General features: G+C 38.0%; 2 long non-coding RNA genes across 3 annotated transcripts in view; both read right to left on the bottom strand.

The window, feature by feature from the left end:
* LOC118151049 (uncharacterized) overlaps positions 1–3,856 on the bottom strand; it is a 72,631-nt gene extending 68,775 nt beyond the window's left edge. For both annotated transcript variants that reach the window (XR_013527845.1, XR_013527844.1), the window contains exon 1: positions 3,716–3,856. This is a non-coding gene — a long non-coding RNA (uncharacterized LOC118151049). The remainder of the gene's footprint in view (positions 1–3,715) is intronic.
* Positions 3,857–7,218: 3,362 nt separating this feature from the next.
* LOC118148614 (uncharacterized) lies at positions 7,219–18,749 on the bottom strand. The gene is made up of 3 exons (XR_013527843.1): positions 18,592–18,749; positions 15,635–15,701; positions 7,219–9,475 (listed from the first exon to the last, which is right to left on the bottom strand). It is a non-coding gene; the product is annotated as an uncharacterized LOC118148614 (long non-coding RNA).
* Between the last annotated feature and the right edge of the window lie 5,697 nt (positions 18,750–24,446).

Raw genomic sequence — 24,446 nt, 5'->3', positions numbered from 1 at the left:
CAGTCAAAGCAAAAAGAACAAACCTAGAGGCATCACACCATCTGATTTTAAAATCTACTACAGAACTATTGTAACCAAAACAGCATAGCATAAAAACTCACCAACTAACCAATCACACAGGATAGAGAGCCCAGAACTAAACCCACCCATTTATGGCCAAATGATTTACAAAGGTGCCAAGAACTTACAATGGAAAGAGGACAATCTTCAATAAATGGTGTTGGCAAACAGGTTAACCACATGTAAAAGAATGAAATTAGACCCTTATCTCACATCATACACAAAAATCAACTAAAAATGGATTAAAGACTTAAACATAAAACCTGAAACTGTAAAGCTAAAACACAGAGAAAAGGCTCCACAACATTGGTCTGGGCAAAGATTTCTTAAAATATTACCCCAAAAGCACTGACAACAAAAGCAAAAAACAAATGAGATTGTATCTAACTAAAAAGACTATACAAAGCAAAGGAAACAATAGATCAAGAGATGACCCACAGGTTGAGAGAAAATATTTGCAAACCATACATCTGATAAGGGGCTAATATCTAAAATATATAAAGAACTCAAACAACTCAATAGCAAGAAAACAAAGAACCCAATTTAAAAATGGGCAGGGGACCTAAATAGACATTGCTCAAAAGAAGATGTATACATGGCCAACAGATACATATTAAAATGCTCATCATCACTACTCATCAGGGAAATGCATATTAAAGTCACAATGAGATATCATCTCACACCTGTTGGAAAGGCTATTATCAAAAAGATGAAAGATGACAAGTGTTGGTGAGAGTATAGCAAAAAGGGAAACCCTGTATGCTGTTGGTGGGAATGTAAATGAACACAGCTATTATGGAGAACAGTATGAATGTCTCTCAAAAAACTAAAAATAGAACTACCATATAATCTAGCAATCCCACTTCTGGGCCAAAGGATTGAAATCAGTATGTTAAAAAAATATCTGGACTCCTGTGTTCACTGCAGTGCTATTCACAATAGCTAAGATTTGAAAACAATCTAGGTGTCTAGATGAATGGATAAAGAAAATGTAGTCCATATACACAATGGAATACTATCCAGTCTTAATAAAGAAGGAAATTCTATCATTTTTGACATGAATGAACCTGGAGGACATTATGTTAACTCAGATAAGCCAGGCACACAAAGACAAATACAGCATGATCTAACTTACATGTGGTATCTAAAACGGCAGAACTCATAGAATTGGGGTAGAATATTGGTTAACAGAGGCTGTAAAAGAAAGGTAGATGGGGAAAGGGAAGTTGCTGATTAAAGGATACAAAATTTCATTTTGACAGAAGGAATATGCTTTAGTAATCTAATATGCAGAATGATGACTATAATAAATAATAGTGCATTGTATTTTATAATTTTTAAAATTTATAGGCATGCAAAAAAGCAGAAAAATACAACCCATAAGGAGAAGAAACATGACACAGATAGATTTAATAAAAGAGCCATTAAAAACAGCTATTATACATATACTCTATATGTTCAAAATACAGACGAAAGTATGACATGTTAAGGAAAAACATGGACATTATAAAAAGACTGATATCAAACTTCTAAAAATGAAAAATACAACATCAGAGATGACTAACACACTCGAGAGTATTAGCCGCAGAATATACTGAATTTTTTTAAAAAAGTTATTAAAGTTGAAGATTTAGCAACAGAAACCACCCAAAATGAAATGAAAGGTAAAAAAAATGACTGAAAAAATGAGACAGAACACATCATCAAGCAGCTTAATTAATATACATGTAATTGGAGTCACAGGAGAAAAAGAAAAGGGGAGTCAGAAAAAAAAAAATTTCTTAAGAAATAAAAGCCAAACATTTACCAAATGTGATGAAAACTACAAACTCACATCTATGCAGAAAAGAGTTAACATAGTTGGCCTGAAGTGGCTTTCCTTAGAAAACCCTGCTTGCAAAACTGGTCCTTGCCTAGCTTCTGAAAACAGATTTCAGGAGAATCTTCATCAATCCATAAATGATAAGAAGGGTGGCACAATGTGCCTAAACTGTATAAACAATATGGTTTATACTGAATACCTATTTTCTTTCTGAAGTCTGGAATTTGGGTAGATTCTAGGGAGACAGTGCCTATGTTACCAGTTCCCAATAAAAACCCTGGGCACTGAGTCTCTAATGAGCTCCCTGGTACATAACACTTTACACATATTGTCAAAACATTTTGCTGGGAAGAGTTAAGCACATCCGGTGTGACTCCACTGGGAAAGGACTCATGGAAGACTGCTGATTTAAATTTGTATCCTTTTGGCCAGGCATGGTGGCTGACACATGCAATTCCAGCACTTTGGGAGACCAAGGTGGATGGATCCCTTGAACACAAGGGTTCGAGGCCAGCCTGGGCAAGATGGCAAAATCCCATTTCTACAAAAAATTAGCTGAGCGTGGTGGCACATGCTTGCAGTACCAGCTACTCTGGAGGCTGAGGTGAGAGGATCACTTGAGCTAAGGAGATCAAGGCTGCAGTGAGCTATGATTACACCACTGCGCTTGAGCCTGGGGACATAGCAAGACCCTGTCTCTAAATAAATAAATAAAAATAGATTTGTATCCTTTCAGTGTAATTAATGATAGCCATAAGTATGACTATATGCCAAGTCCTGTGTATCATCCTAGTCAACTGCTGAACCTGAAGGTGGTCTTGGGGAACCCCCAAAACACCACAGATTGAAAAAGCTTGACAAACACCAATGGAAAAATCATACCAAGGCATATCACAATCGAACTGCTTAAAAACAGTAGTAAAGAAAAAATCTTAAAAGATCAAGAAATGAGAATAGCTTCAAGCTTACTGACAGCAACTCAAGCTATGATGAAGAAGCAATGCCTTCAAAACTTTGAAGGAAAATTATTTCCAACCTAAAAGTTCAATACAAAATTTTAATCACATATCAAAATATGACAAAAGCATCTTCAGACATGCCAAATCATTCCTCAGGAAGTTACTGGAAGATGTGTTCAATCAAAATAGGGTGAAAACCAAGAAAGAAGAAAGTGTGAAGTCCCGGATAACAGAGCTCCATCCAGGAGAGAAGTTAATAAATTCCCAGAATGACAGCAAAGTGTGAGTGACAATGTACACAAAAGCAGAGAGGATGCTGAGTTCAAACTGGAGCCCCCAGGACTTTGTAGGAAAGAGTTCTCCAAAACAATGAAACTCACAGAATGCCTGCTGTCTGAAAATCTTAACAAAGAGAGCTAGGCAATGGTGAAAAAGTATTTTTTCCATCAATAAATAAAACCAGATGAACAAAAACCAAAATAATTATTAAGTCTAGGGAAAGCAAATGGCTGCAAAGGATAATAATGATAATTAGCATTTCCCTTGGTTATCAATGTTATTTATTCACAATTGTATAAATGCTGAATATAATCTAATCAAGCTATATATCTGTACTAGGAGAATGGTAGGATTAAAAAAGGTTCAGTGTACAGTGAGGGAGGGAAGTGAATGAGAAGAAAGCTCTATATTTATCCATGTTGGGAAGTACAGCACAAGCATGTTATTTAGAGATAAGCAGGTAAAGAACAAAAGAATCCCAAGTCAAAAGTGGGTGTTCTTGAGGAAGGATGGAAAAAAAAAACAACAACTCAAGACGACTATGATTAGCAAACGTTATAAACAGAATAAAAGTTTTGAAAGAATTCATTCTTACCTTGGGAAGCTCAGATAGCTTCTCATCACTTGTCAAAGACCGACTACTCGCACAAGAAGCACAGTCCGAGATTTCCACAGCACCCTCGCCATCTTCAAATTCATTACAGTCACTAGCATCTGCCCTGTCACTGTCGATCTCCCAGTCAAAAAACTGTAATTCATCTAAAAAATACAATTTTTAAACTTAATTATATATCTCCACAGCCTTTCACTTTTAAATCTTTTATTCTTAGTAGTTAACATATCCATGTCACTCAATAATTTTAAAAAACATATTTAGGACCGGGCACAGTGGCTCATGCCTGTAATCCTAGTGCTTTGGGAGGAGACTGAGGTGGGTGGAATGCCAAAGCTCAGGAGTTCAAGACCAACTTGGCCAACAAGGTAAAATGCTGTCTCTATTAAAAATACAAAATACAAAAAATTAGCTGGGCATGGTGGCACACACCTATAGTCCTAGCCACTCAGGTGGCTGAGGCACCAGAATCACTTGAACCTGGGAGGTGGAGGTTGCAGTGACCTGAGATCATACCACTGAACTCCAGCCTGGGCAACAGAGTGAGACTCTGTCTCAAGAAAAACAAATTTAAACAGTGAAAAGTACATTTCTACTCTTATCTCAAATCACTGATTCTTCCAAATCTTATTCCAACCCCAATTTTAACTATTTTTAGTAGGTGTTTCTGTATCCTTGTATAGTTTCCCCAGCATGTTTAAGCAAATAAACTATGTATTTTATTTTTTCCTCCTTTCTTACACAGCTAAACTCTTTCACTAAACATAATTAAGAAAACTTACTATACGAATAAGCAGGATGTATCCTCATTCTTTTCTACAAATAGTATTCCATATTACATAGTTGAACCATAGTTTATTTAACCAGTCTTCTATTAGAAAATATGTTTTCAAGCATATTTTCACCTAATGATTTTTTTCGATGGATTTCTACTATCAGTAAGGAAACAACGAAAGTAAAATGCAAATTTAAGTGTAATAGTAGTAGTCCTTCCGCCTTTAGTTTACTTCATAAACATTATCTAAGTGCTGCATTTACAAAATTTTATCAAACTCAAATTATTTTTATAAACTAAGTAACCAAATGTACTGATTCTAATCTGCTATGCTTAAACAAATAAAGTAGTAATTAAAGATAAATTAGTCTCTGAGGTAGGATAACACAAACCTTCCCTATGATACAAAGCACAAGTATTCCCTAGGAATTACTTCAGCAACTCAGAAAGCTAATTAGATATCTTGGTCCTATTTGGAGGTGTGATAGCAACAATCTCACTTCTAATGAAGTGAGCTTATATATATTTTTTGAGACAGCGTCTCACTTTGTCACCCAGGCTGGAGTGCAATGGCACAATCTTGGCTCACTGCAACCTTACCTCCTGACTCAGCCTTTTCTGATTCAACCTTTTCTCCTGACTCAGCCTCCTGAGTAGCTAGCTGGGATTACAGGCAGGCACCAATATGCCTGACTAATTTTTGTATTTTTAGTAGAGACAGAGTTTCACCATGTTGGTCAGGCTGGTTTTGAACTCCTGACCTTGTGATCCACCTGCCTCAGCCTCCCAAAGTGCTGATATTATAGGCTGCCAGCTGGTAACATATTTTTTTAAATGCTAGCTGTAATACCTGAAGGGAATTTAAAACTTAAAAAGAAAAAAATAAGCTAAAAAGTATGGAATGAAATAAACAAACAAAAATAAGTATTAATACTTTTCAGTGGCTCATGTCTGTAACCCCAGCACTTTGGGAGGCCGAGGCAGGCAGATCACGAGGTCAAGATATCAAGACCATCCTGGCCAACATGGTGATACCCTGTCTCTACTAAAAATACAAAAATTAGCTGGGCGTGGTGGTGCACGCTTATAGTCCCAGCTACATGGGAGGCTGAGGCAGGAGAACTGCTTGAACCCAGGAGGAGGAAGCTGCAGTGAGCCATGATCATGCCACTGCACTCTAGCCTGGAGACAAAGCAAGACTCTGTCTCAAAAAAAAAAAAAAAAAAGTATTGTTGTTCCAGAAGATGCAGTAAAAGTCCACTATAAGTTGGGAATGGTGGCATGTGCCTGTAGTCTCAGTCATTCAGGAGGCTGAGGCAGGAGGATCACTTGAGCCCAGGAGTTTGAGCTGCAGTGAGCTATGATCCACTGCACCCCTCCCCCAGCCTGCATTACAGAGCAAGACCTCTTCTCTTAAAAAAACAGCCACTATAATGATCATAACAGACCGAAGGTCAGACCACTATTGAGAGAAGCAGATGCATAATGGCAACTACTTGCCACACTAACATCATATTTAGTCATGGAAGCCAGGGAGGAGAGCATATTAGAGATTCTCCAGATTGCTGAACCTTCCCAACAGGAAGCCAGGGAGAGACAAGGGAAAAACACAAGTGCCCTCAGAGCTGCTGCCAGCATCACAAATCTGTGAAGCACTCATTCATTCATTAGACAAAGCAAGTGCCTAAAAAGAGCCCATCACACCATTCAAGATACTCACAATACAAAATAAACAAATACAAGAGAGAAAACAGCACTATTCCTAGCCTGGTGTACTCCACAGATTAATACATATTGCAATGTGATACATGCTATGAAATATCTGGGACTTTCATCACCAAACTTTTATAGTCACAAAACTTTTATAAAGCAGGAATACTACTATTACACTTAAATTTGCATTTTACAGATAAGGAAATTGGGTCTCCGTCCAATAAGTTAAAAGATTTTCCCAAAGTTATATAAACTTTTTTTTTTTTTTTGAGACGGAGTTTCACTCTTGTTGCCCAGGCTGGAGTGCAATGGCACGATCTTGGCTCACCACAACCTCCGCCTCCTGAGTAGCTGAGATTACAGGCACGCGCCACTGTGCCCAGCTAATTTTTTGTATTTTTAGTAGAGACGGGGTTTCACCATGTTGACCAGGGAGGGTCTCGATCTCTTGACCTCGTGATCCACCCACCTCGGCCTCGCAATGTGCTGGGATAACAGGCGTGAGCCACCGCGCCCGGCCCTTATAAACTTTTAGATAATTGGTAAAAACCATATGGAAGGGAGGCCAGGCACAGCAGCTTACATCTGTAATTCCAGCACTTTGGGAGGCCAAAGTAGGCAGATTACTTGAGGTTAGGAGTTTGAGACCAGCCTGGCCAACATGGTGAAACTCTGTCTCTACTAAAAATACAAAAATTAGCCAGGTGTGGTGGTGCACACCTGTAACACGAGCTACTCAGGAGGCTGAGGCAGGAGAATCACTTGAATCCAAGAGGCAGAAGCTGCAGTGAGCAGAGAATGCGCCATTGCACTTCAGCCTGAGTGACTGGGTGACACAGTGAGACTCCATCTCCAAAAAAAAAAAGGAAGGGAAAGTATTTTTAAGAGAAAAATATTTTGAAATTTTAAGTCAGGATTCTTCCTTCTCAAGCCCAATTCCAGGCCTTAAGGTCCAGAGACTAATCCAGCAGGACTGCAAAAAGGACTAGGAATATTGTTTTACTTTTTTTAAATTTCCATTTTAATTTCTGTTAATCTTTTACATAATTCTAAATATCTTACACATTTTGTATTTTAGATCTAACATTTTATATTTGTTACATTAATGTAAATAACATTTTTTAAAACTGTCCTATAATTTGTTACTCATATGAAATTAAAATGGATTTTTATATATTGAGCTTGTATTCAGCATTAGGAATATTGTTTTTAAAGCTCACAAGGTAATTCTGATATGACGCCAGCTTTGGTGACCACCACAATAGTGCTGAGGCACACGGCATCCAGGTTAGACAAACCTGGTTCTGGTTACCAGCTGGCACACTTATTAACTGTGTGACTCTGGGCAAGTGACTTGTAAGTCCCATATTTCTTCTCTAAAATGAGGATACTACTTAGCACACAAGATACAGCAGACATCAAAGGAAATAAGCATATCTGACACTCAGTCAAATGTCTGAGTCAAACAAAAACTTGATAAATATTAACAGCTGTTAACCAGTAAATGTGAAAAGGCAGGAAGAAGTGGGGACGGGAAGGAGACGAGCAGAGGATGGGGAGTTGGGGGAAGAGAAAGATAAACCAGAAGCTGTATACAGAATTACACAAACCCCAAGGGATCACCTACTTGTCACTTAGTGCTCAACTTTTTAAGATAAGTCAACAATTTTAAAGTACTATAAACTCATTCTTAAGTAATTAGCCCAAAGCATCTTTCCACTGTTAAGAGTTTTAGAAAGTACTGAATGTCCCTATTCATAGAAGAAGATAAACTTTTAAAAAAAAAAATACCAGCTTTATTGGGATATAATTTGCAAACCATAGTATTTACCCATAAAAAGCACAAAGTTGTACTACTGAAATTGTATTCTGAAATGTATGAAGACAAACCAAGGGTTACGTAACAATAAATTTCATTTAATGTGTCTGGTGCTATCAGCTTATACATAATCTTAAAACACCACTCCACCTGGTAACTACTAAAATGTCAAGGGTATTGAATTACTACAATGAGATACAAAGTGGTCAAAAGAATTTAACTACCCTCCCAAGAAGCTGTCTGTACAAACCTATCATGAACTGTCAGAGTTAAAAGTCGCAAGCTTATTTTGAAAACATTAAGATCTTTAAATACTCTAGATGATTTGTATATTGTAAAATTTCTAAAAAGACATGATTCCCATAATTCTACATCTGTGGTTATCAACTAGGGGTGATTTTTGTACTTCAGGATACCCTTGACAACATCTGGAGACATCTTTGTTTATCATCCCTATGGCTGGGATGCTACCATGACCCAGAAGGTAGGGGCCAGGGACACAGAATATCCTACAAGGCATAGGAAGGTGCTTCTCCCCAGAGCAAAGAATCAACTGACCCAAAATGTCAAGAGTGTCAAGGATGAGAAACTTTGCTTTAAATTATCTAACACATGACACAATATAAAACACCATCTAAATAGAAATTTGTCAGTGTGTTACACCTCTATCACACAGTGGTTGTCACAGTATTTACCCAACAATAACAGGGTGGCAAGAAGGCAGTATGGGTGTAGCACTGTGTAGAAGTTGAAGGAACTGGCTATGGAGCAAAAGAGACCTAAAATGGAATCCCAATCCATTCTTGTAAGTCCAAGCTTAAGCTGTTAACTATAAAAATAATACCTATCTCTTACAGTTACCGTGAGAAATATCAAACAAGAAAATGTTTCTGAAGTGTTTAGCACAGAGGGTGGGACTCAGTAAAATCCTATTAGAAAGGAATTTAATTTTCATTCTCTGGGACAAATGTCTAAGGGTACACTTACTGGGTTACATGGTAACTGCATAGTTAGTCTAAGAAACCACCAGACTGTTTTCCAGAGTGGCTGTACCATTTTACTGTGTACCTGCAATGTATTGGTGATCCTATCTCTCCATAACTTCATCAGCATTTGGTATTGTCACTATATTTTATTGTAGCCATTCTGATAGGTGGAATGTTAATGATAAATACTAGAAAGGAATGTAAGTTTCTCCCAATATTAAATCCAATATTTAACAGAAACTGGATTTCTAACAAAATTATCAATTTATCTTCACTGGCCCCATCTTCTGAACACAAAATGCTCCTCTTACAAAATCTGTTTATTCTAGAGCCATGTCCATTATCTCTCTGTAGTTTAGAAGGTGTCTTATCTTCATCTGACAAATCACTTCCACTGGAACTCCATGTAATGTCTGTAAGCTCATTGGTGCTCTTAGATGTGCTGGTTTCTGTTGAAGAAAAAGAAAGCACATAAACATGATCCCCTTATATGGCTATTTATCAGAATACAATCTTATGCATGTAATTTTGCCAAAGTCACAAATACACAAAACTCTGTGATAGGAAAAGGAATGTCTACATCAAATCTTCCTGCCTAAAGTGCTATGTACAATCTCACTAACATTCTCTGAGTTGAAGCTAAGTTCCAAGAAGAAAAAGAAGTAGAACTGGTTAAGTTATATAAAAAAAGGAAAATGACTGGAGCACAAAAGAAAACTGGAAAAGTAAGACTTGAAATAACATTTATAAAAGTATAACTTCCTTGGATATTTGCTGAAACAAAAAAATCTTTTCAAATGCAAAACACAGTCAAACTTATGAATAACAGGAATGCCTCTGTGTGCTTCCTTTGCCGTGTTAAGAGCTCTGGGAGCAGGGTGCATAGAACACTTGACAGCAAACCTTGTATTTAATTAAACTTTTTATTTTAAGATAATAGTAGATTTACATACAACTATATGTAAGAAATAACAGAGAAAATCCTTGTGTCCCTTCACCCAGTCCCTCCAATGGTAACATCTTGCAAAACTGTAGTATAACACAACCAGGATACTGACATTGATCCGGTCAAAAGCTACAGATCAATTCTATCACCACAGGATGCCCTGTATTACCTTTTAATTGCCACATCATCTCCTGGCTCTGTCAACCACTACTCAGTTTTGCATTTCTGTAATTTTTTTCATTTTAAGAATGTTAGATGATCGAGACCAGCCTGGCCAACATGGTGAAACCCTGTCTCAACTAAAAATACAAAAAATTAGCTGGGCACGGTTGCAGCATCTGTAATCCCAGCTACTCGGGAGGCTGGAGCAAGAGAATCGCTTGTACCCAGGAGGTAGAGGTTACAGTAAGCCAAGATCAAGCCACTGAACTCCAGCCTGGGCAACAAGAGTGAAACTCAGTCTCAAAGAAAAAAAAAATGTTACATAAATGAAATCACTATGTAACCTTTTAGGATTGGCTTTTTTCACTCAGCATAATTTCCTAGATAGTCATCTCAGTTGTGTATATCAACACGTATCTTCTTTTTATTACTGAATAGTATACATGGTACTATGCACCATAGTTTGTTTCATCATTCACTTACTGAAGGACATCTGTGTTGTTTCTAGTTTGGGCCTATTATGAGCAAAGCTGCTTATGAACATCTGTGTACAGGATTTTATGTGAATTTAATTTCCATTCTCTGGGACAAATGCCTACGGGTGCAGTTGTTGAGTTATATGGTAATTGCATGTTTAGTCTTTAAGAAACGGCCAGAGTGTTTTCCAGAGTGGCTGTACCATTTTCTGTATACCTGCAATGTACTGGTGATCCAGTTTCTCCACAACCTTACCAGTATTTGGTGTTGTTACTATTTTTTATTGTAGCCATTCTGATAGGTGGAAAACCTAGACAGAATGGAGCTATTTCATCTTGGCATAATCAAAAGTCAACAGCAAATATTTCTGATACTGATCAGAAGAAGAATATATAACTAATAAAAATCAATTGTTCTGTTCACATTCATAATTGTAGACATAATGCTAAGATGTATGTACACACATATATATATCATATCCTATGTGGTATGGTATTTGACATATTTCAAAACACATTTCAAAACACTATGAAATTAAGAGATTAGATATTTATAAAATTCATGTTTTACAGAAAATAAACTTAGGCTTCATTAGATATATATTTACAGAAGCCCTCTGATACAGTAAGCCATGAAGAAACAAAGAAAACTCCAGTCTAGGCAACACAGTGAGACCGCTTGTCTATAAGAAATTTAAAAATTAGCTGGGCATGGTGGTGCATCCCTGTAGTCCCAGCTAGTTGGGAGTCTGAAACAAGAGGACAAATTTAAGTGAAAAAGTTTGAAGTTGCAGTGAGCTATGATTGTGCCACTGCATTCCAGCCTGAGTAACAGAGTAAGATCCTGTCTCTAAAAAAGAAAAGGAAACTCCTTCTCACAAGGAATATGTGTGATCTGGAAGGAAATACTAATCACGAAAAAAACTTAACACTATACCAGGTGTATGTCATAGAATAATGGTGGCACAAAAAAAACTGAATGTTCTACTTTGCACTGATCAGGAAAAGAGGATTCACTAACAAGATGATGTCTGAAAAAACAGTACTTACAAAGGCACAAAAACATAAAATAGTCAACATTTACTGAACACTTACTTTGTGCCACAAACATCTAGAATTACTGAAGTGGCCTATCTATCATTCATGTTATAAAAGGAAAAATAAACTATTCAGAATATCCTTAAGAATCTACATCTATCTAAATAGCTAATAAAACCAAGCTGAGTACTTGCTTGCAAGAGACATTATCAATCTCTATCATTGTTATGCATCTGAAAAATAAGTCAAAAAGAAAATTATCACTATTTTCAAATTATAAAATGAATTCATGGAAAAGTTAAGAAATCAACTGAAAATCTACTACCATTCATAAGAAAGTCCAATAAAGGCAGCAAGGTACAAGCTGCAATACAGAAATCAAATTTAAAGCAGTAGCAAAAAAAAAATACCTATAAGAAACTTAGAAGATATGTAAAACCAAAGTACACATTTTTAAAAGACTTCAAAAGAACATAAAAGAACAAACAGACATATGCTAAGATTTTGGATGAACTGATCAGAAAAAAATGATCTCTCAGTGCCCTTGAGGCTGGGTATCTTTTCATATGTTTGAAAATCATTTATGTTTCCTGAAAACAGACCCTTCATAATCATTATTTTTACAATAGTTATCTTTTTTCCCCTAGATTAACTTCTGATAGTTCTTTATTAGAAATATCAGCCTTGGTCTGTGACATGAGCCACAAATGTTTTCCCTGGTTTTTCTGAATTTTAAATTTTGTGTATACATGTGCAATTTTTTGTAAGAGATGTGGTCTTGCTATGTTGCCCAGGATGCACTGCAGCAGCTATACACAGGCATGATCACAGCACACTGCAGCCTCAAACTCCTGGGCTCCAGTGATCTTCCCACCACAGCCTCCCCAAGTAGCTGGGACTACAGACGTGTGCCACCCTACCAGACTTATGTGTGTCATTTTGGCCATGCTGCTTTTCCCTTTGTATTTAGGTGAATTTACCAGCTTTATTCATACAGTTTCTAGGTTATGAGTCGTTCATTGGAAATGACTTCCCAAATGTAATGCCTCTTTTTCGCCAGCAGCTGTGGTGCCTGAGAGATTCACTTAGGCAGCTTAGCTTCTGAGTCCGTGTTCTTAACCATTATGCAAAGCTCCCAAGTCAGCCAGACCTGCAATTGCTTTCACCATTAGTTTGGTGTGAGTATCTAAGGGAATGTATATGTAACTGGTGCTTTTGTACCATCTAATTTAAAAGACAGGATAATCATTAGTTATGTCATTCAAAACCTCAGAGAACAGGACTCTAGATTTATAAACCCATGAATTATAGGCACCTGAATGAACAACTAGATAATTTAAACCACTACCAGGAATTGACTAGTAACTCATTTTACTTGCTGAAAAGAGAGTATCCTTGAGATTAAGGCTCATTTCAATGGAACTGTAGGATGGATATTAGCCAGACTGAACATTTCGGTGTACCCACTGTGTGCCAGGCACTGTCCTAGCACCTGGTGTTATGAGCTGAACGGTGTCCCCCTCAAAATTCATATGTTGAAGTCCTAACCTCCTGTACCTCAGAATGCTACTTTATTTGGAAATGAGGTCTTCACAGAGGTAATCAAATTCAAGTGAGATCATTAGGGTGGGCCCTAATCCAAGATGACTGGTATCCTTATAAGGGGAAATCTGGACACAAAGACAGACTTGCACTGAGAAGACAATGTGAAGAGACCTGGCAAAGAGACAGAAGGAGAAGGCAGTAATCTACAAGCCAAGGAGAGGTCTAGAACAGATTCTTCCCCTACAGCCCTCAGAAGGAACCAACCCTGTCAACAGCTTCATTTCGGAGTTCTGGCCTACAGAACTGTGAGAGTTTCTGCTGATTAAGCCACCCACAGTTTGTGGTACTTCCAAAGGCTGTGATCCAACCTTTGGGAACTAGTTCAGCTGGGATATAAAGATGAGCAACAGATGGGGTCTGCCCTTAAGAAGCCAGTGGTCCAGTGGGAAAAAAGGCAGGTCCAGAAATAATAATAAAGTTAGTAATTATTTATTAGCCAGCTAATTTTAACTTTTTCCTTTTCTCATAGTGCCAAATGCTGTAATATTCAAAGATCAAGCTAATTTGGTTTCTAAACCTTTATAATATATGGGAGGAAAATATTTGTCTTTAAACAGATATGGTTTGAATCTTTTCTGGAGATTTAAAATATGTATAGTAAATTCAATTTGAGAAAGAAATACTAAATAAGTTGTTATCTTGTCTTTAATAACAAAATGATATTTTGGATGATTTTCCCATACCAGTACTTATTTGACCAATACTCTGATGTATCTTCTACTCTACAGAATGATCAATATATTCTGAAAGGTTAAAAGAGCTTGTATGAATGTATAGTTACTTTATAATATATGCGGCTTGTTAAGCAAAAAAGTAGTCAATAACTTAATAAAGGCTTGCTATTTGTAGTAGAGATTGATAGAAAAAGGGACTTGAGGAATTTCCTAGAACTGGTTCATTTTTAACAGTAGCTTCTAAAGTATTAGTTTAAGAAATCCTATTAACAAATATTCCAAGATAAAAATTCTACACTATATTTTGGGTGAGGCGGTTGTATTTTTAAGACAGCTGGGAAGCAGAGTGGGGAACATACTTTTGTAATGTGTGCATAAGGTCAGAGTCTTGTCTCTGCCAACAGCTTCTGCAGTTCCATCAAAAGATTATAGTATTTAAAAGTAGTATTTAAAAGATGTGTACCAATTTATTCCATAATAAACTATTTTATGAATTTTAAGGAAATATTTTGGCAAATTTTGTTTTTCGTTTGCATAGAAAAGAACCCCCTTCCATGTCACTGAAATAATAATATGGTTTAGAATGTCGCAGAAAGTTGGTTCACTCTGCAGAACTCTGAAGAGGCTTTCACACAGCTCTTTCTGCCATCAGACATAAAGCAACTGCTGTCCTCAATCAAGTACCTTTTAACTAAGCATTTTATCTACTTTTCTTAGCTCACTTAATATTCATAATAACCCAATGATTATGTCAATTCTCCAGATACAAAACTGAGACAGAAAATGTTTAGCTTAGTTTTCAAAGATTATAGAGCCGGGACAGAGCAGGATCCAGTAAGTCACAAGTCCTCACTCTTCCTACACACTCACAGCAGGGCTGGCTCACTGTGGCAGCAGAACCAGCAGCCTACCTGATATCCACCCCTTCTTCATTACTAATAACCCCAGTTTTCTTTAGCAGCAACATACCAATCTACAAATCCTTAATTTCACTCAAGCATCTTTAATGGAGGTGACCCTGTGTAATAGCTTCTAGCCAAAGGTAGAGATACTGGGAAGGACATTCCTTCCCAAAGGAAAGGCAGAGCGGATTTGGCGAAAATCCTCAGCACCTACACTCTTCCAAGAATTCAGCTTAAAGAATTCAGCCACTACCTCCTGACCATGAGAACCAATTCCACACTCAGGCTACAGAATTCAGAAAGAGTCTAGCCCTCTGGATGTCCTGCTGCAGGACACAAATGCAACCTCATTTGTCCAAACACTGAAGTGTTTGAACAGAATTTTCTACTTCTTATAGCTTGAAAGTTTCCTAATTCATCAAGAAAGGATTTCATAGCCTGAAGCAGTCTAGTTCTTATGCTATAGTTCACATTTCTTTCCCAAATCAGATTAAAATAAAAAAAAAAAAAGAAACCCTGGAGCTATGAGCATGAGCTAACCTACTGGGCTCTGTGATAAAAATGAACTCAGGAAGGACACACAAAAAATGTTAATAATCTGTAGGTGGGCAGGAGAAATGCAGTAGATGGTGACAGCGATGAAAGAGTTCTCAAAAATACCTTTTTACATTGTCTTGATGGTTTTGAACTATGAATACAGTCTACCCAAACCACATAACTTTTTTAGAAAGCAAATTTTAAAAATAATCACAGAAGAATATAATCTTATATCTTCTCTGTCAAGAAATCAACAAAATAGTATTACCTTGCTTGGGTCTAGGTGATAATTCAAGGTGCTTTACTGTAGTCGTCTTCTCTTCAGCTGTTAATGACTACAGGCAAAATAATAATGATGAAATTTATGTGACAAATGCTAAGAAGAACCAATATTTTATAAAACATCAAAATCTTAAACTACACTCTCCTTAACATTTTCTTCTCCGATTTCCTTTACCCATTCACTAATTTCAGTATTCCCAGTGCATATACTCCTCATATATTTATGAATTTGTTGTTTTCCAGAATCTAAAGAGATCTGCCTGACCAAAATGTTTCACACTAACATTCAGGGTTACTATCTGCTCATACATATGACTCTGACCACCTATGAGGTACTCATTACTACTCAGACCCAAATTATCTTGAGTTTATAACATCATTCCTCTATAATTTACCACATTCACAAAAATTATCCAGAATATCTCATTGCCAAAAGATTCTGAATATACAGGCATACGTCATTTTTGTGTGCTTCACTTTACTGTGCTTTGCAGATATAGCATATTTTTACAAACTGAAAATTTCTGGCAATCCTGTGCCCAATTCTATGGGCGCCATTTTTCTGACCACATGTGCTCACCTATAAACTCGTGCTTCTGTGTCATATTTGGATAATTCTTCCAACATTTCAAACTTCATCATTATTAAATCTGTTATGATAGTCTGAGATCAGTGATCTCTGGTATTACTACTGTAACTGATTTGAGGTTCCACAGTCAAAACCAATATAAGACAGCAAAATTAATAAATGTTGTGTGTGTTCTGACTGCTCCACCAACCAACTGCTCCTCCATCTCTCACCTTCTCCTTAGGCCTCCTATTCCCTGCAACACAACGATATTAAAATTAAGCCAATTAATAACCTTACAATGGCATCTAAGTGCTCAAGTGAAGAACAGGTAAATGTCTCACACATTAAATCAAGTTTAAAATGGCTGCGCACAGTGCTTCACACCTATGATCCCAGCACTTTGGGAGGCCGAGGCCTGACCAACATGGTGAAACCTGGTCTCTACTAAAAATACAAAAATTAGCTGGGCCTAGTGGCAGGTGCCTGTAATCCTAGCTACTCCGGAGGCTGAGACAGGAGAATTGTTTGAACCCAGGAGGCAGAGTTTGCAGTGAGCCAAGAGTGCACTAGAGCACGCCAGCCTAGGCAACAGAGCCAGACTCCATCTCAAAAACAAAAACAAAACAAAACAAAACAACAAAACTGGAAATAAGTAAGCTATAGGAAACCATGACAAAAACCAAGATAGGCTAAAAGCTAGACCTCTTGAACCAAACCATTAAGCCAGTTGAGAATGCAAAGGAAAGTTCTTGAAGGAAATTAAAAGTCCTATTCCTGTGAACATACAAATGATAAGTAAGTAAAACAGCATTATTGCTAATACAGAGTTTTAGTGATCTGGACACATCTACCCAGATGAAGAGTTAATTCTTATGGATGAACAAGGAAAGTGGTTCCTGGAAATAAAATCTGCTCCTGGTGAAAATGCTGTGAACACTGTTGAAGTGATAATAAAGAATTCAGAATATCCTATAAATTTCATTGATAAAGCAGTGGCAGGCTTTGGGAGGATTGAGTCTAATTTTGAAAGAAGTGCTATTATGGGTCAAATGTTATGAGCATTACATGCTACTCAGAAATCTTTCATGAAAGGAATAGTAAATATATGTGACAAACTTCACTTTTGCCTTATTTTAAGAAACTGCCACAGCCACCCTAACCTTCAACCACCAACAACCTCATCAGTCAACAGCCATCAGCATCAAGGCAAGACTCTCCCCTAGCAAAAAGATTATACTTTGGTGAAGCCTCCTATGATTATTAGCATTTTTTTTAGCAATAAAATATTTCTAAACTAAGGTAAGTACATTGCTTTTTTAGACATAATGTTATTGCACACTTAATAGACTACAGTATAATATAAATATAACTTTTATATGCACTGGGAAACCAAAGAATTCATGTGATCACTTTATTGCCTTGGTCCTGAAGCAAACCTACAATATCTCCAGAATATGCCACTATAAACACTTCATGAATACATTTCTTGTGAAGAGTGGTATACTCAATGGTTTCATCTTCTGAGAACATTCTTAGTAAATATCCTTCATTTACAAACAAAGAAGCAGAAAGGTTCTGCATGAATTAAAAAGTGAGTATAGCTAGGCACGGTGGCTCACACCCATAATCCCAGCACTCTGGGAGGTGGATGTGGGAGAATCTCTTGCAGCCAGGATTTAGAGACCAGCCTAGGCAACACAAGACCCTGTCTCTACAGAAAGTTTTTGAAAAATTAGCCAGGCAGACGGGCACAGTGGCTCACGCCTGTAATCTCAACACTCTGGGAGGCCAAGGTGGGTGTATTACCTGAGGTCAGGAGTTCCAAACCAGCCTGGCCAACATGGTGAAACCTGGTCTCTACTGAAAATACAAAAATCAGCCGGGGGTGGTGGCATGTACCTGTAATCCCAGCTACTCAAGACGCTGAGGCAGGAGAACTGCTTGAACTCGGGAGGCGGAGGTTGCAGTGAGGCAAGATAGTGCCACTGCACTGTAGCCTGGGCAACAAAGTGAGACTCCATCTCAAAAAAAGAAAAAATTAGCTAGGCATGGTAGTGTATAACTGTAGTCTCAGCTATTCAAGAGGCTGAGGCAAGATAACCTGAGCCCAGGAGTTCGAGGTTGGAGTGAGCTATGATTATGCCACTGTACTCCAGTCTCAGCAACAAAGTGAGACTCTGTTAAAAAAAAATGTGAATATTAACTTGCCACAATTATTCAAGGAATGAAAGGGAAGTAAAAGGAGTACACCAATTACAGTGACCTAAAAGAATAAGAAAGGGATTTCAATGAAATGTAATTACAATGTTTTGAACACTCAGATAGGATTTCTTCTTTGGCATTCAGGGAAAATAATTCTACAGATACTTTACCAGAGTCCCAGAAGTGTCCTGAAATCCTTCTCCACACCTAAGCCATGCTCCAGAGAGGGAGGCAGCTCCCCCAGGTGTCCTGAGTCCTGCTTTTCGGAACTGCAGTGGTCTTTCTCCTGGAAAGGATGGGCATTCTATATCCCAACTCCTTTTTCTCTGTGGAGATGATTATTAAAAGAAAAAACAAAACAAACAAAATCAACTTCATTAAATAGACATTAAGTTTACAGTTTACAATTTGAAAACCTAGGAGTGGCAACAGAAAAGGCATAGTTTTTGAATGCCTCTAAATCTCCACATAAAGAGCAACTAGACAGCAAAGTCAAAAACAGAGAACAAAATTAATCAGCAAACTCCAAGACATAAGTGGGTAAAGACAAACCACCAACTCTCCAAGGTCTGGCATGGATCAGTATCTGAGAGGAAAGACTCCAAGGAAAGTAAGAGAGCCAAGGAGGCCCTGAGAACCTAGGTATCAGTGCTCCCTAGGAAGAAGAGCAGACGACAGATCTGAGAAGAGTGTATGACAGAACTGACAACAGCGCCTGAATCTAGGTGAGAGCAGGGGCGCCACTGTAAGAAGATGTGAAGACATGGGAGCAGCCTGGGCCACCCGAAACTGGTCACTGTGGAATCCCTTCTGGGCCCCTCATTGAAAGTGTTGAGAGTGGAATCCACTCAGCAGCACAGGGTGGCAGAGACACAGAAAAAGTCCAGATGGAGCAAACTCGGGAAGAATCTGTAAGACAAATACACAAGTGGCCCTATTTTTATAAGCCATATGAAAACAACACAAGGTACAAAAGCTAAGCTTCACTGGGTGCCATGGCTCACATTTACAATCCCAACACTATTAGTGGCCAAGGCAGGAGGATTTCATGAGCCCAGGAGTTCAAGACCAGCCCAGGCAACATAGCAAGACCCCATCTCTTAAAGAAAACTTTTTAGTGAGCTGGGCATGATGGCACACAAATGTGGTTCCAGCTACTCAGGAGGCTGAATCAGGAGGATCGCCTGAGCCCAGGAGTTTGAGGCTGCAGTGAGCTATGATCGCACCAGTGAGCTATGATCGCACCAGTGAGCTATGATCGCACCACTGCACTTCAACCCGGGCAACACAGTGAGAGCCTACATTCTTAAAAAAAAAAAGTATCCTAAATCCTGCCTCCTTCTAACATTTAAGAAGACTGTGACACAAAAATAAGCAACAGAAAGGTATCAAATCTAAATCCCATAAAATCATTATTAGGGAAAAACTAAGTAGAATAACATCCTAACATACAAAAAAAAAAAAAAAGTACATCAAAGACACACAAAACAGATAAAATGGTAAACTACCAATTTCAAAAAAAGGTAAAACATTCAGATTAGAAACTCAGAAATGAGGTGACAAAACTTAAGTAGAATAAAATTTAAAATGTACTAAATCAGAAGAAATCCAAGAACAAATAGGTATTACAGATAATATCTTAAGTCTTCAGTGTAAAAGGAGTAAAAATTTAAACATAATGCTATCTTACAAACTAGCTGCTTTACTCCTAGCAATTCATACAAAGAAATAAAACTATATGTCTACAAATATTTTTACATATATTTTATAAGCACTTTATTTGTAACAGCCAAAATCTAAAAACAACCCTCAAGTCCATTGCAATAGCTTTAAAATATTACAACAAATTATTTGATACTGCTCCCTTCAAAAGCAGCCCCTAATTCTTTACTCTTTGAGTGTGGGCTGGTTATAGTGACTTATTTCTAGCAAATAATATGAGGAAAGTGACAATGTGTGACTTCCAAGACCAGGTCATAGTAGGCATTGAGGCTTCCAGCTGGGAGCAGTAGCTCAAGCCTGTAATCCCAATACTTTGAGAGACCAGAGCGGGCAGATTGCTTGAGGCCAGGAATTAGACAAGCCTCACCAACATGGTGAAACCCCATCTCCACTAAAATTACAAAAATCAGCTGGGTGTGGTGGCGTACATCTGTAATCCCAGTTACTCGAGAGGCTGAGGCACAAGAATCACTTGAACCCGGAAGACGGAGGTTGCTGTGAGCTGAGATCACGCCATCGCACTCCAGCCTGGGCAATACAGAGAAACTGTCTCAAAAAAAAAAAAAAAAAAAAAGCATTGCAGCTTCCTCTTTGCCCACGCTGCTGTTAGATCACTTGTTTTAGTAGTAACCAGATTCTATGTAATAAGAACACTTCGCCAGGCATGGTGGCTCACATCTGTAATCTCAGCATTCTGGGGGCCTAGGCAGGCAGATCACTTGAGGTCAGGAGTTCGAGACCAGCCTATCCAACATGATGAAACCCCATCTTTACTAAAAATACAAAAATTAGCATGTGGTGGCAGGTGCCTGTACTCCCAGCTACTCGGGAGGCTGAGCCAGGAGAATCGCTTGAACCTGGGAGGCGGAGGTGGAAGTGAGCCAAGACTGCACCACCACACTCCAGCCTGGGCAGCATAGTGAGACACCATCTCAAAAAGAATCAAAACAAAACAAAGAAAGAACACTCAAGCATTCCTGCAAAGAGGATCCTTGGTCAGAAGACTAGAGGTTGAGGCCTCTGGCCAATAGCCATAGAAGTATCTTTGAATTGAATACTGCAGTGAAGCCTTCAAATGGCTTCAAGGCATCCAACATCTTGACAGCAATCTTATGAAAAACCCTGAGCAGTCACCCAACTAAGCCACTCCCAAATTCCTGGCACAGAAACTGTCAGGTAATAAATGCATGTTGTTTTATGCCACTAAGTTTTTAGATAAACTTTTATATTGCAACAGATAGCTAATATAGCCATCAACAGGTGGATGGATTTTAAAATTTGTGATATAGCCACACAATGCAATCATATTAAATCATAAAAAAGAATGAAGTACTGAAACATGCAATAATATAACTGGATTTCAAAGTGACACTGAAGTTTCCTTTGAAGAAACTAGACCACAAAAATCCATTTGCATACAATTCTAGAAAATGCAAACAAACCAATAATAACAGAAAGCAGGTTCATGATAGACTAGGAATGTGAGGAAAAGGGAGAGAAATAGGAATTACAAAGCGGCAAAGAAAAACCTTGGGGCATGATTGTTATATTCCCTAAATTATTTGTACTGATGGTTTCATGGAGATACGTGGATCTCAAAAGTTATCAAATTGTATGCTGTAACTATGCAGTTTATGTCAATTATTCTTTTAACAAAGCTGTTAAAACATCAGTATATTCCGGCCAGACACAGTGGCTAATGTCTGTAATCCCACTACTTTGAGATTCCTAGGCGGGCAGATCATGAGGTCAAGACATCAGGACCATCCTGGGCAAAATGGTGAAACCCCCATCTCTACTAAAAATACAAAAATTAGCTGGGCATGGTGGTGCATGCCTGTAATCCCAGCTACTCAGAACACTGCGGCAGGAGAATTGCTTGAACCTGGGAGGCAGAGGTTGCAGTGAACCGATATCGCACCACTGCACTCCAGCCTGGCGACAGGGACTCTGTCTCAAAAAAAAAAAAAAAAAAAAGATCAGTATATTGCAAAAAGAAAAAGAGAGAAACTGAAGATGAAAAATGAATTTTTTTGTAAAATTTTTTTTTTAAAGTTCCTGGGGTACATGTGCAGATCATGCAGGATTGTTACGTAGGTATACACATGCCATGGTGGTTAGCTGTAGCCATCCTCCTGTCATCTACATTAGGTATTTCTACTAATGTCCCTCCCCAATCCCCCTACCCACTACTATCTCTCCCCTAGCATCTACCCACCAACAGACCCCAGTGTGTGATGTTCTCCTCCCTGTGTCCATGTGTTCTCATTGTTCAACACCCACTTATGAGTGAGAACATACAGTGTGTGGTTTTCTGTTCTTGTGTCAGTTATCTGAGAATGATGGTTTCCAGCTTCATCCATGTCCCTGCAGAGGACATGAACTCATCCTTTTTTATGGCTGCACAGTATTCCATGGTGTGTATGTGCCACATTTTCTTTATCCAGTCTATCCTTGATGGGCATTTGGGTTGGTTCCAGGTCTCTGCTATTGTAAACAGTGCCACAATGAACATATGTGTGCATGTGTCTTTAAATAGAACAATTTATAATCCTTTGGGTATATACTCAGTATTGGGATTGCTGGGTCAAATGTTATTTCTATTTCTAGATCCCTGAGGAATCGCCACAATGTCTTCCACAATGGTTGAACTAATTTACATTCACACAAACAGTATAAAAGCATTCATATTTCTCCACAGCCTCTCCAGCATTCATATTTCTCCACAGCCTCTCCAGCATCTGTCTCCTGAGTTTTTAATGATCATCATTCTAACTGATGTGAGATGGTATCTCAATGTATCCTTCGTGGCTGCTGGTCCACTATAATGATAGTTTCTTTGGCTGTGCAGAATCTCTTAAGTTTAATTAGATCCCATTGGTCTATTTTGGCTTTTGTTGCCATTGCTTTTAGTGTTGTAGTAATGAAGTCCTTGCCTATACAGATGTCCTGAATGGTACTGCCTAGGTTTTCTTCTAGGATATTTATGGTATTAGGTCTCATGTTTAAATCTTTAAATCCATCTGGAGTTATTTTTTGTATAAGTTGTAAGGAAGGGGTCCAGTTTCAGCTGTCTGCATATGGATTCCCTATTTAATAAATGGTTTTGGGAAAGCTGGCTAGACAGTTTTCCCAACACCATTTATTAAATAGGGAATCCTTTCCCCATTGCTTGTTTTTGTTGGACTTGTCAAAGATCAGATGGTTGTAGATGTATAGCATTACTTCTGAGGCTTCTGTTCTGTTCCTTTAGTCTATATCTCTGTTTTGGTACCAGCACCATGCTGTTTTGATTACTGCAGCCTTGTAGTATAGTTTGAAGTCAGGTAGCATGATGCCTCCAGCTTTGTTCTTTTTGCTTATTATTGTCTTGGCTATGTGGGCTCGTTTTTGGTTCCACATGAAGTTTAAGTTGTTTTTTTCCAGTTCTGTGAAGAAGGTTAATGGAAGCTTGGTGGGATAGCATTGAATCTATAAATTAATTTGGGCAGTATGGCCATTTTCACGATATTGATTCTGCCTAATCACGAGCATGGAACGTTTTTCCATCTGTTTGTGTCCTCTCTTATTTCATTGAGCAGTGGTTTGTAGTTCTCCTTGAAGAGGTCCTTCACATTCCTTGTTAGTAGTATTCCTAGGTATTTCATTCTCTTTGTAGCAGTTGTGAATGGGAGTTACTCATGATTTGGCTCTCTCTTTGTTACTGGTGTATAGGAATGCTTGTGATTTTTACACATTGATTTTGAACTCTGAGACTTTGCTGAAGTTGCTTACCATCTTAAGGAGATTTTGGGCTGAAATGATGGGGTCTTCTAAATATAAAATCATGCCATTTGCAAATAGAGACATTTTGATTTCCTCTTTTCCTAACTGAATATCCTTTATTTCTTTTTTCTTGCCTGATTGCTCTGGCCAGAACTTCCAATACTATGTTGAACAGGAGTGGTGAGAGAGGGCACACTTGTCTAATGCCAGTTTTCAAAGGGAATGCTTCCAGTTTTTGCCCATTCAATATTATATTGGCTGTGGGTTTGTCATAAATAGCTTCTGTTATTTTGAGATACATTCCATCAATACCTAGTTTATTGAGAGTTTTTAGCATAAAAGGCTGTTGAATTTTGTCAAAGGCCTTCTCTGCATCTATTGAGATAATCAGATGTTTTTTGTCTTTGGTTCTGTGTATATGATGATTACGTTTATAGATTTGCGTTAAACCAGCCTTGCATCCCAGGGAAGACACCTACTTGATCATAAGGGATAAGCTTTTTGATGTGCTGTTCGATTCAGTTTGCCAGGATTTTAT

This window comes from Callithrix jacchus, chromosome 16 (genome assembly GCF_049354715.1).
Source record: "Callithrix jacchus isolate 240 chromosome 16, calJac240_pri, whole genome shotgun sequence".
Classification (NCBI taxonomy): domain Eukaryota; kingdom Metazoa; phylum Chordata; class Mammalia; order Primates; family Cebidae; genus Callithrix; species Callithrix jacchus.
This window is presented reverse-complemented; position numbering and strand designations above follow the sequence as displayed.